We start from the raw sequence: 14,977 nt of genomic DNA, 5'->3' as shown, positions 1-14,977 counted from the left end.
GTGCCTCATGCTGCATTAGAAAATCACACAGTTAAAGCAGCCAAAGAGTTTATAAAACAGGAAGGCTTCTCAGGAAGAAGAAAACAGAATTTGTCAAAAGAGAATGAAGAATGTAATACACCAAATTTTATTTTTTAAAAAAGTCCCTAAAATCTAATATCTCATGCAACATTCACAGGAAAAAAAATTTTTCCCAAGTCCTAATGACCTGAAAAAAGCACACCCTGGGTTTAATACTGATGTTACACAAACTCACAGAGCTCATCTTCTGTCATTTCAGATTGGCAGGAATTTCTGCAAAGACATTTTATGCAGTAATGGAGTTTATAAAGATAAATTGTTCTGTTCTTCATATGAATGTTTTTTTTTAATTTATGAGAATCTTGGGTATATGAAGATTTTATAAAAATTTAGGTCAATTTTAAGTCTTTCAAAATACACATTTTAACTCATACCCTTTGTGGGGGACAGTGGGACTTGCTTCTTCTCATTTTCAACTATTTTCCATACTTCAGGAAACACAGCACTGACTGATGCAGAAGAGTTTTTGATGTGTGTGACCACGTGATCAGAGGACATCTCAGGCCAAGTCACACAAAGAAGTGGACTTTCTGTACAATCCTGCATTTCTTTAATCTGGCTGCCAGCTGCAAACACCTGGATCCAGCACAGGTCAGACCACCAGGTCTCTGGGAGACATTATGAGCTGTCTCTTCCTTTGTTGTGAGCAACTGATTGATCAACTGATTGATTTAATTTCCACCCAAAGTATATTTTCACAACAGGCCATGATAATGAATTGGGAACTGTGTGTGCACTGTGCATGGTAGTATATCATCCTTTATTTCAAAGTTGTCATCCTAATCATAGTCCCCATTTTTACTAAATCTGTCTGTAATCTGATTATGTCTTTTTTTTTATCTGTAACTGTAATGGAATACAGTCACCCTTTTTGCATCCAGATTACATAATCCCTTTACTTGTAATCTGTTACTCCCCAAGCCTGGATATATCTTTATAAAGTCCCTTCTCAAAAGGAATTAGGGTATTGTAATAAAAAAAAAAATAACTCTAGATCTCTCCTCTCAAGAGCAGGATTAAGAAAATATGTTCATTACCATATTTTTTTTCTTTTTTTTTCCTATCTTGGGAAAACTCTCCTGCAAGGAAAAAAAGTTAGAAATCCATCAGAGGGCGCCACAAGATAGCAAATGCTTATATGTGAGTCAAACAGTAAAGTGAAAAAAAAAAAAAGAAATGTTCTCTATTTGATTTATTGAAATATAATCCTCATTCATGTAGGACTTTGGCATGAATGGTCAAACCGTTGTAAACAGCGCTATAACAGTTTTCTGTATACATGCGGGTTGGTTTAATTTATAAAATATCTTGTCTGGTGCGTAAACTCGTTATTAGTAGTCTGTGTGGTTACCTTTCTTGAACCTAAAAGGACAGATTAAAAATGTCGTAAATAAAGCAAATGTATCGAGGGAGATACGGGGATTCACCGACAGTTGTCTGGGTGAGATAGTGAAAGCATCATCACGGGGGCTCGGTCGGTCGGTCGGTGTGGCTGCTGGAAAGGCGACTTCTGGTGGACAGCCCACTCCTACATGTAAGGCTCAGAGGTCGCAGAGAAGAAACCCACCGCTTCATGTTGTTCTTCTACAGCAGCCTCCGATGTAGCTCCACTCGGCTCTGTCAAAGCTGCATGATCACGCGAAAGGAGATTATGACTGAAAACACCTGGGTGCGGCACACTTTGGATGAAAAGGTTTCGCTCTGCCGGAGGTCGTGTGCATTTTTGCCTTTTGTATTTCCTTGCTGAATGTCGTGGACATTTTGGATTTTTTTAATGCTCTGTCATTAAGTCTTACCAATTAAGGACCATTTTTTCGCATGTCTTAGCCTTTGGGTAGTTAAGTTTGAGTGACATCCGGGAAGGTAATTACTTTTTACTTCTGAAAAGAACTGGGGACGACATCGTTAAACAACTTAAGGACGGCTTGCTGAGGAGAATGTGCGTACTGGGCCAGCAGCTTCGAGTTGCTCTTTAAGTGGGCAACATTAGCTTAGCTAGCTGCTAGCAAAATCCTATTGAACTATCCACAAGTGAAGCTAGCTAATGCCCACTTCTCGACAAATTTTTGGATAGTATCATCCTGCTCACACCCTGGACATCATTAAATGAGACGCTGACTCGACAGTAATTTTGGTAAGTCCCTTTGTTTGCGCAAGTTACCGCTTCTGTTTGTTTGTGGGGCCCCATATAACATGCTAGCATCTCGGTTAGCTACAGCGCAGCGTAGTATCGCTGGGGTCGCGACATTTTTTTTCCTAGGATGCCGAGGGAATATCCCGCCTTACTCTACCTCTGATTGGCTTACGCTGATTTTTCTACCCTAATCCTACCTATCATCACTCCCACTCAACGAAGGTAACGCGTAATAGCCAATCAGAGGCAGAGTAGGGCGGGAGAGTTCTTCGCCATCCTAGCAACAATAAAATTGTTGCTGTGGTCCCATTCTGATGCTGTCCGACTTGAGTTTTACATTAAATTCAGTGATTTTTAACAATGGATTTATAATGTTACGGTCTCAACTGAGGGCTGACAGTTCAACATTGGCTGTGACCATATTTCTGTTATAATATGACGGGGGGTTTTGGACGGTGACAAGATATTTAAGCAGCTGTCTGTCGGCAGGTTTCACATCCACAGCTGTACATGGATTCCTATTTGCAATGTTTCTTGGCCGCCTCTTATCGATTCATAGTCCTCAGAACATCCAAAATAACGCAGTTGAGTAAATGAGTCAGTAGCCCTTGTGTGTTTTTTACTGCCATCCCCCCAAAATCAGTCGTTAACCTAACAGCTGCAGTGCAACAACAGCAGCAGCAGCAGTCACATCTTTTGTTGCGGAGCACCTTCAGCGCTTCGACGGACGGACGAGGGATTAGTGTGCTGCTGTACACTCAACATATCGGCGTTTTCATTTTCTCACCACTTCACTAATCAGATTATCATCTCCACTTAACTGCAATGTAATTTAATCCTGTTAAGATCTGAGATAGACGGCGGAGCTAATCTCCGGATTTTTTTTTTTTTTTTTTTTTTTAGGAATTTCAGCAGGTCCATCCCTGTCCCTCGATTTTTTTTTTCTAATGTTTTGTTAATCACCTCTCTGGGAAATGCTGTCAAGAGAAGCAGCCCAGATGAATCTCAGAAAGCCATGAAGCAAATAATGTTCAGGTGAAAACAGCTGCAAGCCTCCATCTGTGGTTCTTTTTTTTTTTTTTTACCTGAATTACATCCGTGAATGCTCTGTGGTTTGAACACACCAATGACAGCATGACATTATGCTTGCACTGTAGATCTTGATCATTTCGAGCGATTAACTATTTATGCTGTAACCCAAAAGGGCTCATTAAAACACAAACTTGACCCTGCTGAAGTAAGCCCGGAAACTGACAGGATGGACTGCTTTATGTTGCTAAAGAGAGGACTCATGTAGAGCTGCAACAATCAACAGATTATTAAATGAAGCAACAACTATTTTAAGGTTGTTGGTTAACCAAAACCTTTGAGGACATCACCTTAGGCTTTGGGCAGCACTGAAAATGAAAATAATCGTTTATTGCAGCTCTAGAATACACCCACAGTAGGGCAATATATCGATATTGTGATGAGACAAAATAGCGTCTTAGATTATGGATATCATTATATTGTGATATTGCATAAGCGCTGTCTTTTCCTGGTTTGACTTTTCTGCGAAAGGGATGTAATTTACTGAACTTGCCTGATTGTTCTAGTGGTTCTGTTATTTGCCTTTAACCATCACTTCTACATTACTGATGAATATTTAGCAAAAATGTCACCAAGAGTCATCGGCATTTGTGGGGACTCCATGAAGAGTAGTTTCTTCCTTGATAGTGGCCAATGGGGATCCAAACAAATAAATAAATAAAAAGTCATCCTTACAATATTAAAGCCAGTATATGTGGAAAAAATCTTATTTGATTTTGTCTGTGAATTTTAGTCTTAAATTGTATTTTAACAGGTCTTAAAATTTGATTGGATTTTGAAGTAATCGTTCTTTTAAAAGTTGCATTAACATCAGTCTCACTTATTGGGGGAAAAAAAAAATCTGCATTGACCATGCTGTAATACCAACAAAACAAAACCAGCTGTTTCAACCCACGTTCAGTGAAACTGTTAAAACCTTGGCACTTTTTTGGGGGGCAGAATTGACATGAACTAGGTCTTTAATTGCATAGGTATTAAAAAGCCTTAAATCTAAGTTGTTGAAACCTGCAGAAGCCCTTTTTAATCTACACCAATGCATCATATTCAAGAAACTCATTATATTTGCATCTTTTGAAAATTTGTGGTATGTTATTTTAGAGAAAATGTTTATATCGTGGCACACCCTGACAATATCGAGATGTTGCCCAGCCCTAACTAACAGAAATTGAGAATGCCTGACAAAGATCACTGTTACATCGAAACGTTGCTACATTAAAGTTGCTGGGTGCTATCATTACAGTGTGGGGGGATCCTTTGCGTGATTTTTGCTTAATAATGTTCAGTTGAATTGACACTGTCCGAGAGGTATTAATTAAACTGTGTTTATTATTGAGGCTGTCGTTTGCTGTGGTTTTGAGCATCATATCGAGAGAATATTTAACCAGCTCATTTACATACATTACAGGGTCAAAATATTAGAAACACCTTTCAGTATAATGCACTCCAGTACAACAACACTGACTATGACCTCAATAATAAACACAAAGTAAGATTTTTAACTTTATTACAGAAGAAGTTAGTAGAAGTACAACTCATGGCAGAGCTGTTGTATTGGATTGCATTACAATATACAGGTGTACCTAATAAAGTGGGCAGTGAGTTTAAATGTCCTGCAGCCTGCTTGTCGAAATGCAGAGGAGACTTCTTCTGCCTTAAAACTCAAATGACTGGCATTGTCTTGTAGTTAAACAGTATCTGATTATTCTTCAAAGGCTGTAAACAAAGACTAGGACACATCAGCTGCCACTTGTCTTATCAAAGAGCTGGTGACCAGCTGTTGGTAGATTATTATCAAGTAATTCTAGGGATACACAATAAGGAATTTTTCCCCACTGATAGTAACTGATGATTACCTGCTTCTCCTTCCATTACCAATAAGATAACCAAAAACCTCACATTTTTGTATTAAAAAAAGTTGGATGACTTCATTTTCTATCTCTAACCAAACCAAAACTAACTGTTGTTACTATTACAACAAAAACAAAACAGTTCTCACCATTTAAATGTCCATTAATTTGCAGTACATGGTTTCGCTTTTGCGCTGAAGTTTCAGAAAGGAAAACTGTGTGAGAAAACAGCATTATAATGACGTACTGTAGTGCTGCACGGATGACCTGACCTACAGATCTTGTTCTTCACGTGAAAAAATGTTTGGTACAGTCCCCAACAAATATCACATTGTCACAATTTAAATATTTTTTTCAGTAAAAATTAAAATGGTAATGCAAAAATGATCATTCCCACTAATCGTATCGGATATTGCAATCGCAGTTTCAGTCATAATAATTACAATATGACTTTTTTTACTGTGTCCTGCAGCCCTAATTATACTCAAACATTTCAGTATCTCCAGACTTTGCGGTCATTTCCTCAAACTGTTTAATATGCTATCATTATTCTTCCCTTCCTTTCCACATCGCAGTTTTTGGTCAATCATCTGACTAAAAGCAAATACTGTTACACAAAGCTGATCTTCAATATATAAACGATATAAATCACAATGACATGTCATGAGTTGCAGTGGTTTGTTTCCACTGAGGTGTTGTTGAAAGCCTGTGTTGGTGAGCATTTAATTTTCTCCTTCCTCTTGTGATCATTTACAACCAACCTTATCTGGAAAGAGAGATAAGCTTCACTTTACAGCACCATTCTTTTCCCCACACTAATGCCAAAGTATTGTTGTCATACATAGATACACTTGCAGAACAGTTTGTTGTGCCACTTGGAAATCCAAATGAAGGCAAAGACTTGACGATAGCTTTCATAAGTGGCATGTGTCCTTATCTTTATGCGTCTAAATTTTTTACCTTGGCTGCACAATAGTTAATCCAAAGTCTATAATGCTTCCATTGTATATTTTTTCCATATCTCTGAATCGTACTTTCAGTTGAACAAATAAAACTCCTGATGGATCAGGTCGCAGTCACAGAGGTTAAAACTTTTTTTTTTTTTTCCCTTTAAAACTGTTTTGTTCAAACTCAGCCCAGTTTTCCTTGATGGCAGTACCCTTAAAAGCCCAATGAAATGTTATCTTTACTTCCCTAAAGGTGATGTAATTCCCATTGAAAGGGGTCACAGTCAGTGATCATCCTGAAGTGTGAGCCAGTGGGATATTAGTTGAGGAGAAAACGGCTGTTTGGTTTCATAAGAGGATCAGAAGGGTGGGATTTCTTAATAAAATAGTATTACTTGGAGTTTTTGTTCACGCCTAGTGTTGGTGTTGAACAGCTGTTGAACTCAATGTTCTGAGCAACTGTATTGTGAGTATGGCTGCGACGTAAAGTGTGTTTGTCTAATGACACTATACCAGACAGGGAAGAGTTTTTTTTTTCATCTTCTTTAATATTCCTGATTGTTTAACCTCATAAGTGCACATTTCCTCTTCAGCAAATCAGGCCTTGAAGTGGTTCAAATTGTTTCTCTACACTTGTGGTGAAAATAAAAAAAAATATGCAAGAGCAATGTGTGAGCAATGTATAAACAATGAAGTTGCTGACGTGGACCAAAGAACATGTGTTTAATGACTAAACGGTCATGTGATGCGACACATGTGAGTTGTAGGTGATGGTGTTGAGCAAACCTGTGAGAAAATGTTCTCAAGTTAGGAACTCAGCCAGTATGAGTCAGTAGCAGTTTTCTCAGTATGAATATGGCAATTTGTGTTTTGTTTGTAATACATTGCAGCTGGCAGGCGAGTAAGTCACTGTAAATTTCCTTCATGTCATTGGATTTTGTTTTGGCTGTTTCTTTTAATAGGTTACCATCGTTTTTTTTTTTGTTTTTTTTTTACATGCAGATAGATTTATTTAGTTGTTGCACTTCATTTAACCCCATCAAGGCCTTGACATGTTTTTTGTCTTTTGTAGAAGTTAGTTAGTTTTATTTGCGTAAACAGCCCTACCCCCTTTCCTCTTGTAGCAGGTGAATACAGAGAATGCTGTTGTATGTGTTATTTTACTGTCAACTGGTTTCAGAGAGTTTTCTATGCTAATGATGAGGGCTGGCACATGAAAGTCAAATATTCAAATTATCAGTCAAAGACCCCTTCTGCTTAGAAGTGGTGAATTTGCAGCTTACAGCAACTTAATACGAATAAAGAGAAAAGTTGAACTGCAACGATTAATCAATTTATCGACCATAAAGTCAGTCGCCAACTATTTTAATAATTGGTTATTCGTTTTGAGTCATTTTTTGAGAAGAAATGTCAAACTTCTCTGATTTCAGCATCTTAAATGTGAATATTTTCTGATTTCTTTACTCCTAAGAATAAACTGAATATTCAGCCAGCTAACTGATTAATCATGAAAATAATCAATAAAGTCATCAATGATCAAAATAGTCGGTAGTTACAGCCCTTCTCTCGCATTTGTGAAAAATGTTGATCAGTGTTTTTCATATTCACATTTAAGAAGCTGCTCTGACAATTTGAACTTTTTTTTTTTCAAATTTCTGATCAATTATGTTGTTGCAGCTCTAATAAAACTAATAACGTGTTTCTTGATAGGCTTGAATTTGTGGTCATTTTTCAAGCCAGAAAGCCAAACATTGTTTAATTCCAGGCTCTAAATAGTGAATGTTTGCTGCTTTTTTGGTCCTGTGTGAAAATAAATTGAATATATTTCATTTTGGACTGTTTGTTTACTCAAAGAAGTGGTTTGAAAACCTTGGGCTTCACCATTTTGTAGACCTGATGATTAATTTAGTAATCAAGAAAATAATCTGTTGATTGTTAGTTGTAACCCTAAAACAGATTTAAAAAAAAATAGGATAATAAAGGGCACCTAAAGTCACTACACGTTCATCCATTGGCAGTAAAATCTAAGGATCTTTTCATCGTTTAATACTAGCGTTTATTATTGCACTTTGTTTTATATTAACAAAACACAGCATCAGCACAAATTAATTCTCAACATCTGGGAAGCAGTGTGTCATTGCAGAAATTGAGAACATGTGTTACAGACTAGTCCAACTGGATCATGGTAATATTAGCCTCATAACTTTTTTAAATGAGTCTCATTTTAGCACAGCTATTGGATGATATTAGCTGGAGGTCCACATCAGCAATTAATTTAAATTATTCATGGTTCTTTGAACCAGCAGCTTCTTTGTTGTTGTTTAAAACTCCCCAGAAACATCGAGTGTAATGGTCCTTATGAAGTCTTATCACCTCATAACGGAGGCTGAAGATAAGCCTGAGTGTCCTGTGTTTCTCATCCATGTAGTCATTTTACTGTTTCGCTTTAGAGGTTGCTGAAGAGAAAACAGAGTCCACCCCGAACATGTCTGGTGTGTGTCACATCTATTCCAGTTTGGCTTCAACAGAGAGAGGGTAAATATGGTGTTGACATTTTCAGCCAACTTCTGTTAGAGCGCTGCACTCTGCACACAGCTTCAGTGTTTGAACTGGTGCAGCGTCTTTGTTTAAGCCATTAGTAAAATGCAGTGTTTATGCATGTGCTCTGCCTGCTTTCGGTAGAAGTTTGTCTGTGTAATGTTTTCTTTTGAGCCTTTCCATGACTTTTCCATGATCTTTTTGAATCCCTAAAGAGGCTGATGAAAGGAGAAGTGCTTGTCCTACACCTTTAAGTGATAGTTTGCATTATTTAAAGTGGAGTTGTATGAGATACTTATTGATAGTCACTGCTTTAGTTGCAGGAGATGTCAGTCAACACACCCCCAGTTAGGGGAAGCAGAGAGAGGCACCAGCGGGAACACTAAACAATTTGCTGCCGTGGATGGGTGTCAGCAAAAAAATGTATTTTAGACGCTTCAAAAAGGTCCACCCTAAGCAATCTTTATCAGTTTAAGTGTGCGCTAGACTTAGAAAATTTGCACCACTTTACTTTGTCATCTCACAGCATTTTCCACCTGCTATTCTGTAATAATAAATATTGACACCTCCAAACCAACCAAACTCCATGTCTGGCGAAATCAGATATTTTACTTCACAGAGGACCGGAGTTGCTGGTCTAGCACTGCCTCTTTGTTTTGGTTTGCTTTTGATATTGTGTGACTCTGGTGCTTTAAAAGGATAATTCAGATTCACTGAGGTTGCACACAAAGAACCACATTGAGGTCATTGTAAAGCAGCAACTCCTGTGTTCTCTGGGACAAAATAACTGATTTCACCTACGGGGTTTGGGTTATTTGGACAGAGCAATACTTGGTTTGTATGATGACTGTCTCCTGTCAGATCCTGTTGTTGACCCCATCCAAAGCAGTACTAACTCAATAAGCATGCACCAGAGTGAAAATAGTGGATGATTTGATTGAAGTGTAGGCAGTGACTCCAGTTTTGATGTTGCAAGTGCGGTTATGTGACAAAGCAAGGTTATGGGATTAGTAGTCTGCCATCCTTTGTGATCAAACTACTGCCATTCTTATATTGAATAATGGAAGAACTGGGAATAAAATGGTGTTGTGCAGGCTTTTGTTTGTCTTTTTATGAAGATGGGCCCAATAATTGATGCCAACTTGACACCCACAAAAAATTTATAGATATGCATATGCCTGCCTGAGGTTAGGGGACGTTTTAGTGTCACAATAGTGGCACACTCTTCATGAGGGTAGATCACCATGGTAACTTAAGCTGCACAGCTAACTTGATCTCGAGGAGGCTATATTCAGACTAGGGATGTCCCCAGCTAATATTTATAATTTATAGCAAGGTTCCAGTCTTACTGACCTTACCCAGGCTGTATAAAAAGCACTAACACACCTCTTTATACAAAATTTACCTGCTCTTTAAGGATGGAAGAAGTCGGTTTTGTCAGTTGCTGTTGTTGAGTCTTATTTTCACGACAAATGGGGTTATTAAGGTGTCCCGAGCACAGCAAAATGATGAGAAAATAAAGTCTGTGCATTGTTTTGGGGTAAAATCCTGCATAATTTGACTTAAGAGACTGATTATGGCTGCTCTTGAAGACAGACTAAGTGAAAAATTTCTTCTTCGAGTGTAATTGATTTAAAAGTATTTTGTCAACACACTTGCGGCAGATGATTGTGATTTACAATCTGAGGAAGGTCTGTGGGTCAGTACTTAATTACTGCTTTGTTTTTCATTATGATAAATCAGTCGAAGATATAAGCCCATGTTCACAGATTGTTTATGGATTTTCTTCTTGGTCTGTTGCCCACTGGCTATTAAATCTGGCTTAACAAATAGCAGGTAATGCACATTAGAAACCGCAGATATCAATATTGAATGAATAGCCTAGTAAGTGCAACAAATCCCTTTCATACAGTAAATCAATGGTCCATAACACGTTTTTCTGAGTTAGTATGTTGAATCAGTAAAATGTTAATCTTCATAATATTCAACATGCTATTCTATCTGTTTCAATATACATCTGTGCATTCAGTTTCTCCCTAATGATTTGCCTGCTTCTGTGACCCAGTTAGGAGAAAAATCTGTCTCTGCCTCTGACAGTCTTGCTGTCGATCAGCAGCAGCGATGCTCATAAAGCCAAATCCTTCCTTAGTTTGGTTCTTTAGTTTACTGGCTGATTAAGACACTACGCTGTGAACAACTGCAGTCTTTCATACACAACACATGGAAATTTGTAATGAATTACGTATATAAAAACAAGGTTTTTATGTAAAAGAGCTTATGTAATGGAAGACTTTTGAAAGGGTTTAAGAGGAAAGAGGAAAGACGTTCTCCAACATACATATATGCTGCAAGAAACAGTCTGTTGTAATATCTGCTAGAGATAAACGCCATATCTCTGCTATAAGCTGCCTTCATACTGTACAGCCTAACTGATTTTATGCACTCTAGGCTGGGCAATGCATTGTCTTCAGGCTGTCTACAAATGATAAGCAGTCTGAGCTCAACTCTACACTGGGTTGGGCAACAGTATATCAGTACAGTGCCAGTACATCGGTATGTTGAAGAAAAGTAAAATATCCTTAGTCAGTGCAATCATTCCCTGCCAGCACTTTGTCATAGATACAGCATTTGGAACAAATTGTATATATTTTATAGAGCTGCAACTAACTATTATTTTAATTTTCAGTTAATCTGTCAGTTATTTTCCTAATTAGCTGTTGGGTCTATAAAATGTGAAAAAATGTGCGTCCAAAAGGCCAAGATGACATCCTCAAATTTCCCCAAAGATATTTAGTTTACTGTCAGAGAGGAGGAAAGAAACCAGAACATTTTCAACATTTGTGATCTTAAAAAAATCAGCAAAAATGATTAATTGAATATTAAAAATCTGCAACAAAAGCTGCAAGGAATCATGCCTCTAGCTCTGATATTTTATTGCTTATATATTGTAGCTTACTTCAAGGCAAAGTCTGGCTGTGAAATGGAGCTAACAAATTCCTGTTGGCTGTTTCAGTAATATGATTATCATTGAATTATGTGTACTATTTCAAATTAAATGCACTGAGATTAGGTTTTTATGAGGTTTGGGAAGGTGATTGGGATCTGTGCCGCCTTATTCATCCGTATTCATGTTCATTCATATTCACTGCCGAAGAACGTGCGGCCAAAAAAAAGTTTATAGTTTTGTAATTTATAGTGCACTGTACTGTTCTCAATTTCTGTTCATATTTGATTCTTGTGTGCTTAAATTCTGGGTTCTTTTTTTTTTTTTCCAGCTTTTCATATTACTGTTGGCCTGTTTGTCTGTGTTTCATAGCTGGCCTGGGACAGCCAAGGTTAACAAAATCAGTTGATAAACAGTGTCATGATTCAGGTTGCTCAGGATTGAATTCTCTGTGCTCTGAAGTGATGATGAGACACGGTGTCCTTCTGAAAAGACTCAGACTCTGTTCAGGCCTTCAGCCCTTTATTCATATTAGGGTTTTTGTGAACTGATCGCATGTCTATATCCAGTTAAGGTTGGTTGCAGCTCAAATCTGGTTTCAGTGAACGTCATGCTTATCAGTGACAGCTTGTGATGAGATATTTTTCAAGTTATCGCATACATCACCTTCATTTCCTCCTCTCATCCCCCAAGGCAAAGAAATCAACATAAATTATCCAGAGTTAGACTTTTTCCATGCTGGGCGATATGACCGTTAATATTCCAGAATTCAGGGCATAAAGCACATATATAACAAAACAATAAGTTTAAACGCTGATTTAGCATGCCCAAATGAAATCTCCATCACTCCTTTCAGTACTTTGCATAGTGTCACTCATCCAGATGTGCCAATTAATATCATTATTGAAAATCACTTTTAATTCACTTCTATGCATGCGTTGTCACTATACTAGACTTTGTAATTTCAGTACAGTATTTTTAAAAATATATTTTTGATGCCACAAGAAATTGACTCAACATTGATTTAATAAAATTTGAGTTATTTTTTATTGAAAGATCAATATAACAAGGCTTTAAAATGACAACAGATAAAGAAAATGAGACAAGTGACAAGAAGAATACAGCAGTATGAGCAGGGGAGAGAAGACAGGACTATGTTGGCGCTGCAGCAGTGTGTGTTAACTCGTCAGACAGAAGAATGAGCGAGAAAATGGAGCTGGTACTGGAGTATAAATACTTTAAAAAATGAATATCGCAAGTAGTGCATAACATGGAGCATGGATATTTTCATCTGCCAGACAAACGAGACATGATACTGGCAAAAAAAATCAGCACATGCCGACTATCGTAAACCCTGCTTGGCTCCCAGACTGCATTGCCCCAATTGAAATTATACAGTTTGTCTTGTTTATGATCCATGTACAGGCCAGGGACACATGATGTTGTTCAAGGTTTGTTGTGGTTTGTTGTTGCTATGTGTGTGACGACATCAGTGACAACACTGGCACAGTGACATTTACATCTGCTTACACACACTGCAGTGTTACCTAAATGGCCCTCCTGTGCGGTCTGTGATGTATTTGACCACATATGTGGACACATGCTCTGACTACCTACAATTTTTGCCTGAGTCATTGCATCCACAATATGTTTTGGGTGGAATCACACTTGTTTTCAGAGCTGTTAATTTGTACAAGAATCACCCAACCTGTGTTTTAGTGCAAAATGTGAACAGCTCACCAGTTCCCATATCATTCATATCATATAAAATCTTTTTGTTGCACAGGCAGAGTTGTGGGTTTTGGCCTATAAAGACGTGACTCCATGAGTATCTTTCAGTCACAGCAGTGTGCTGCGATTTAACCAGGCTGAACAGGCACAGACTGGTCACCTTGTTCACTGACCCTAATACACCATGGCCTGCTTGTGATGTCATGTGACAGATTGCAGTTTTAGTAATAGCTCTGTGTTTACAACTGTTTACCACTTGTGCTAAAGATCTTACAAGACATGTCTGTTCTCACCTTGATCCACTAGTATCTCCTTTCAGTGTTGATGTCATTAAAACGAACACACCTTTCAGCTGCAGTGAGCGTTCGAGTCTTTGTGTTTTCTCACAGCGTTTGTGTTTGACAGCAGTCTGAGAACAAGCCAAATTACATTTTAGCTTATAGTGTTCTGCAGAGTCTATTAGCAGAGCAAAGGAACACACTGGCCAGGACAAGGAACAGAAAAACTGGTATTACTAATACGCAATTAGTCCAGTAATGAAAATGAATGACATTATTACCATAGCAAACAAAACAAACAAACATCTCTATTACTTGGTTCCATCTATTTGATTGAATGCAAGGGCAGAAATAAGGCCTGCCTTTTTTACTTGGTTTGATGAGAGAGTCCAGTCAATTTTTTTAGTACATTATTGGGTTATATATCTAATGTTTCCATTAGGCTCTCCAGAACATACATATGTATGAGGGTTTTTTGTTTGTTTGTTTGTTTGTTTTTTTCTGAGGAAGAAGTCTCTAAAGTGCCTTTTGGAGCTGCTGGAAGCAGTAGAAGATCTACTAATGGGTCCCTTTTTAAAGAACCAGTATTTAGAATTTAGTGACATCTACAGTGGCTGTGAAATGCGAAAAATGGCGAATATAGGCTAAGTGGCTTATTTTAAGGGAAAGGAAACCCAACAAGTCTTATTTTCAGGTGATTATACACAAATGAAAATATACTTGAATATTATATAATTATATTATGTTTTTGCCATATTCTGTCAATAGATCCCTGTAAATCTTATATACTGAACCTTTACCTTTTGTATAGTTATTTGAAAAAAAAACAAAAAAAACAAATTAAGAGTAGTATAGTAACAGGTTTGTTTAAAAAAGGATAGCTATGTGTACTCCAAATGGTGGAAGCAGCTAAGGTGATAAAATAAGTTGTAATTATCGGTCTTGGTCAGGATGGTATTCCTGCATAATATACAACAGTGGCCGGGTCACTGTGGTAGCGGGCTAAGCAGACGTCCCTCTCCTCAGCAACACTTTCCAGCTTCTCCTGGGGGATCCTGAGATGTTCCCAGGGGTCTCTTCCCAGCTGGACAGTCCTCAAATGACCTCACCTCTCAGCAAAGGAGCAGCAGGTGTACGCTGGACCCCCTCAGCCCCTAACCATAGTTATCCAACCTAAGATAGCACAAAAAACTATCATAGCAGCGAGCTGACCTGTTCTTTTTTTAATGCACAATTTCCTCTCTGTTATCACTCCACGCTGTTTCTGTTGTCCTCATCTGTCGATAGAGCAATTACAGAACACACCTCTTAAATGATAGTCTGTTTGCGTGTCACTCATAGCGTCCTCCGTTATCAAGGGATATGACAGGCTGTTTATGAGCCAGGGC

At 38.0% G+C, this 14,977-nt stretch overlaps 1 protein-coding gene across 3 annotated transcripts in view; it reads left to right on the top strand.

The window, feature by feature from the left end:
* The first annotated feature begins 1,304 nt into the window (after positions 1–1,304).
* Positions 1,305–14,977, top strand: part of erbin (erbb2 interacting protein) — an 82,202-nt gene continuing 68,529 nt past the window's right edge. The window contains exon 1 of one of the 3 annotated variants that reach the window (XM_084746668.1): positions 1,305–2,215. The gene's annotated coding sequence lies outside the window, so the exon portion shown is untranslated. The remainder of the gene's footprint in view (positions 2,216–14,977) is intronic. The other 2 variants (XM_084746667.1, XM_084746669.1) reach the window with 2 other exon arrangements.

The sequence above is a fragment of the Lutjanus erythropterus genome, chromosome 20 (genome assembly GCF_056507025.1).
Source record: "Lutjanus erythropterus isolate fLutEry1 chromosome 20, fLutEry1.hap2, whole genome shotgun sequence".
Lineage (NCBI taxonomy): Eukaryota > Metazoa > Chordata > Actinopteri > Lutjaniformes > Lutjanidae > Lutjanus > Lutjanus erythropterus.
Note: the sequence above shows the minus strand (reverse complement) of the source record. Positions and strands in the feature narration are given on the sequence as shown.